Here is a 5,434-nt window from a genome sequence, read left to right as displayed (position 1 = left end):
ACCAAAATGGGAGTATTGGCCTTTTTTAAATAGGGAAAGAGTGATGGGTTAGTCATAAGGTTACTTTTATGGTTTACATTCATTTGGTTATGTTTAAAAGGTCAAACAATGCACAAAGTAACAAAAATAAGCGAGCTGGTCTGCAGATGAGGCTAGGTATCGCACGGCCACTATGGAGGAGGTGTTAGCGCGGCGCGGCGCCCCTGGGGTGGGGGTGGGGGGGTCGTTCCAGCTTTGGTTATTTGACAAATTTAGTCCCTTAAGTTGTTTTAAGTCATTTTTAGTCATAAAAAGGTGTTTTAACGCACCGAAAAAGATGTTTTCTTGATACGACATTTGTGTAACATAAACGAACATAAAACCCAACATTATATTAATAACAACGGGTCCAAAAGACGTTTTTGATACAAATACAAGTTAAACCAAAAATGACGAATGTTACATTATTCCTGATTCAGTAGATATCCTAGCTTGATTGAGAGAACTGATATGATTGCCCATCCTAAGTTTGTCATCTATCTCAAATGACTTGATAATTGATGTCAAATCAACAAGGGTAGTAATGTGAAGGTTGGTTGTTTTCTTGATTGTGATTACACTGCTGTTCCCGGCACATGGAAGGGGGTTAAGAATCTTCTCACTGATTTCTATCTGGTCATACTCAATTCCAGCACTCTTGATCTTAATAATCAATGTTTCAAATCTATGAATGAGGCTAGTGACCAATTCTCCTTGCACATGATTGAACGTGTTGAGCTCACCCTTCAACATACCTTTTTTGCTATTCCTCATTTCATTATTTCCCTCAAACTTGCTAACCAATGCATCCCAAAGACCCTTGGCAGTGGTGCAATCTCTCATGATTTGAGCAATTTCACATGAGAGGCAAACACTAAGAACACCAAAAGCTTTGTGATCATCACTAAACATCTTTCTATCATTATCATCATAAGCAGTCACGGGCTTAGGAACTTGGCCATCAGCAGTAGTAGTCATGGGAATGTGTGGACCATGCTCCATTGGTCTAAGAAGATTATAATAAAAAAATTCTAATGTAGTTCTTAAAACGCCATTTGAACTCTTCAAAGTCATTGTCCCAATTCAGTAGATTTGGAGGCTTAGTTGTAGTTCTGGCCTCGTTCTTAAAAATCAAATAACTTCTTATAGCTTCATTTCTAACTTCTTCACTTGCATTAGCCATTGCTTAACAAACTCAAGATCAAACACAAACACAAACACAAACAGGTTCTGTTTAAAATCCAAGTAGAAAGTAATCGAATGGAGAGTAATCAAATGAAATGTGATCTAATCGAATGGTTTGAATCTAATCGAATGAGAATGTTTTCTAATCGAATGATCTAATCTAATCGAATGGTGATTCGATTCTATTAGAAATGATTTCGATTAGATATCTTGAATTAGATTCGATTGCTTTTGGGATTCGATTAGATTAACATCAATTCGATAAGACAACTTTTGATTCAATTCGATTAGGCTGATTCGACTCGAATAGTTTGATTCGATTCGATTAGGCTGTACTTAGTACAGATTGTACTTTCTGTCACCCTTTTCAAGATCTCCCTTTTTAAAGATGTCATCTCACTTTGACCCTTTATGGATATAATTAACATCCATAATTTAACACTTTTAAACACCAAATCTTGAATTCTTGAAGCAATTAACCTTTGAATCTTCACAAATTAACACCCAACCTTATCCCGAAGCTTGAACACATAAAGTAATACACCTTAATTCACACAGTTGATTAATTAACGTACAAATTAACACTACTTGATTAGGCTGTACTTAGAGAAAGTACAGACCATTATTTCAAGGGGAAAGTTAACGTACAAATTAAATTATCGTGCGAATCAAGTAGTGTAATTATGTAATTATACCGTAGTGTAATACACTACTTGATTCACACAGTTAACACGGTAATTTAATTTGTATCTGATTCAAACTGTAATGTTAATATTATTTTACACCGTTTGTGTTACTCTCTTGATGGGTTGGCTCAAATAAAGTCAGGTCAAAAGTCAAAACGGTTCAGTTATAATAATGGTCTATTAGTATTCAAAATCAAAGTGGTTGGTTGCCAAGTATAAGGTTTGGGTGAAACTAAATTTTACATTTTACATTTTACATTTTACATTTTACATTAAAGTTAAGGGTTGTGGGGCTGATATATCATTGATGTAAAATCTTAGTCAATATTTAGCATAAAAAATTCCTTCTAACTTCTGATCATGTTATTGTTTACCAAATTATTAACAGCTACGAAGCTTGTTTTATCTGGCTTGACGTTAAATTGCCGGTGCTAAAAGAAGTATTATACGACCGCGTTGACCGCATGATCGCTGCGGGCATGGTGGAAGAAGTCAGAAGCATGTATAACCCTGATGCTGATTACACGAAAGGTATCCGTCGAGCAATCGGAGTCCCGGAGTTTGATTCATACTTTCGTGCTGAAAACTCATCATCAGCCGCTCGCGAAGTGTTACTGGAATCAGCCATTAACGAGGTCAAGATCAATACATTTAAACGAGCACAACGACAAGTGAAAAAAATTTACCGTTTAAGAGATGAAAAGGGGTGGCGAATTCAAGGGTTTTGAAATCGTAATAGATTTTTATACATGTTTAATGTATTAAATTATTAGTTATAACCATGAGTTAGGAGATTCAAAGTTCAGACTCGGTTATTTCTAGTTAAATAATGTTTCATGTTTTGTTGGGTTTTAATAAAATAGTTGAGTTGTTCTCTCTTTAATTTAGGTGAAAAAGTTGATTGAATGAATTAAGAGAAAATTTATCTTATACACCGTACAAAAATGTTTTAAACTTTTCTCGTAAAAGCGTGTTTGGTTGCTTCTTTCTATCTTGTTCAAAGAGTCTAATCGATCCCTTACTGCATGTGCATGTGTTTTACCTTAACAAATAGAGTTTGTAACGAATTAAAATTGGTTTTAACTTTATCCTTAATCTAATAAATGAAAATGCAATTGTGCGCTAGTTGGTCCATCATTCACATAAACAACTTCTACACGTGACATGTTTTTTCAACCCCTTCTTTGTGTTTTTTCACCTATAGCCTATAGGTGTACTGGGCCCCGTAGGTAAAAAAACATCTTGATCAACCTAACATATTTGTTCTTCTCCCTCAGTACAATCACACGGTTCATTCCATTCTCACAAAACTCATCGGATTTTGTCTTTGTTAAAATTTGAAACAAGTATCACATTTCACTGTTAAACAAGATATTCTGCTGTTAAGATTTCGAAACAATATTTTAAGATTTGGTACTTTTATCCTTATCCATATTTGCTTTCCCGATTTATGTCTGATTTCTTAAAGCATTAAAAACCGTTTGATTTTCTAATTTGTTGAACTTGCTGAATACTTTACATGGTCTGAAATCTGAATTAGGCACATACACTGTTAAAACTATTTAGTAATTTCTTATATTTAACGATCTCATGTTTGGTGTCACATGAGTATCAAACATAATAACAGTAAAACATAATATAATTGCCCATGTTACTATCATACGCAAGATAGAGCTTTGCTTTATTTCTCGCTGGACAAATCAGTAAAACTTGGGTGGGGGTCAAACTCAAACGTTGATGGTCTCAAGCATTGAAGCGGTACGTCGACGTATATTCGGTCGGTTTCGGTTACGTGCGTTAGAAAACAAAAAAAAATCATAAAAATTGAGATGGACCAATGAGGGTGGCGTCAGTCGGTAAAACTCGAGTGCTAGTAAAACCGACCATTGTAAATTCCGGGCGTTAAGTGGTGAGTCTCACAAATTTGGTCGGTTTTCGTTACTTTCTTAATGATACCATAACTAAAAAATCAGCATCAGGTTGGTTTTCATTACAGTATCGAAACTAAAACAAAACGCGATGAGTCTATGTGAATTCGGTCGGAATCGGTTGCATTTGTTACGGTACCGAAAATAAAAAAAATTATAACAATTATAGTACGCTATAAAACCAAAAAAAACTATCAAAATTGAGATAGACCAACGGCGGTAGCGTCGGTCGGTAAAATTCGAGTGTTGGTAAAACCAACCATTGTCGATTTCGGGCATTGAGGGGTGAGTCTACGTAAACTCGGCCGGTTTCCGTCGCGTTCTTAACGATACCATAACTTAAAAAAATCGGCAGCCGGCAGTTTTCGTTTTAGTATCGAAACTAAAACAAAACGCGATGAGTCTATGCGAATTCAGTCGGTTTCGAATACATTTGTGACGCTACCGAAACTAAAACAAAATGATAGGTAAAACCCAGTCGTTGGTAAAACCCGAATGTTGTTGGTCCCGGACGTTGCAATGACGATTCGACGTGAATAACCATTTAGTTATCAAATTTAAAAAAAAAACAAAATAAAAATAAATTGCTTGGTCCAATCATACGACGCCACATGGACTAATCATCAGGGGTGTTCAAAAGAATCCGAATCTGTATCCGAATTATCCGAAAATCCGAATCCGAACTATCCGAAATTTCGGATATCCAAAACTCGGATATCCGAAAATTCGGATTCAGATTCAGATTCGGATAGTAATTTTTGGATTTTTCGGATATCCGAACTATTATATTTAATATTTGATTATGTTTTTGCAAATTAAAGGTTATTTGATTTCCAAAAGCTAATAACTTAATAGATTTTCTATTAACTTAAAATTGGTTAGTCAAATCGCCACAAACTTAGTTTTAATAGGTTATTTAAAACTAAGTGTCCTGTGAGATGAAAGAGTTCATCAAGTTGTCCCGATAATATACAGTAAAATTTGAATTTTACTCTATTCGGTAATTTTAAATTAATCATAATTTGAAATCAATAGTCTATGTCATCCTACTATAAGTCACACTTGAGGCATAGTGCGAAATTTCAAGTGTTTGGAGCTACAGCACCGCACTTGATTTCTAGCCTATCTCATCAAGGTGAAAGTGTTTCGTTAACACATCCGGCCTTTACACATGTGCCTGTACTAGGACGACTATTACTTTACTCTTCTGTTACGTGTTATAACTCTATGAAGACTTAAAGTGGGCATAGATGAGGTTAAACGTATCTTTTTAGGAAATCGTTGTCTTAATAGGCCTCATAACCGAGAGTTGTGCTCTATTCACAATTGGCAATCGTTGTCAGTCTGCCTAACCACTTATTATTGTTGTGTGCTACAGCTGCCTTTAATAACTGGAAGCCATATTCTCAAGTTCCAATTTTATTAATGTTAATTGGGTCATTAGTAATAGGATTACAACGTCGAAAATACTAATAAATTTTACTTTTGCTTTATTAATCAGATGTCAACTAACAAAAACTCGCCCTACGCCCTTAAGACTTGTTCTCACCATTGCAAAGAGACTGTATGTTCTCGATGGACCTGTTCCAACCGAGCCTGAAAACAATACAGTCGCTG

General features: G+C 35.3%; 1 pseudogene; it reads left to right on the top strand.

Moving 5' to 3' along the window:
- The first annotated feature begins 1,278 nt into the window (after positions 1-1,278).
- Positions 1,279-2,617, top strand: LOC143573270 (adenylate isopentenyltransferase 3, chloroplastic pseudogene; annotated as a pseudogene).
- The last annotated feature ends 2,817 nt before the right edge of the window (positions 2,618-5,434 follow it).

This window comes from Bidens hawaiensis, unplaced genomic scaffold, assembly GCF_021521415.1.
Source record: "Bidens hawaiensis isolate Kalapana, Puna unplaced genomic scaffold, B.hawaiensis_p1.1 tig00026265_1, whole genome shotgun sequence".
Taxonomy (NCBI): domain Eukaryota; kingdom Viridiplantae; phylum Streptophyta; class Magnoliopsida; order Asterales; family Asteraceae; genus Bidens; species Bidens hawaiensis.
This window is presented reverse-complemented; position numbering and strand designations above follow the sequence as displayed.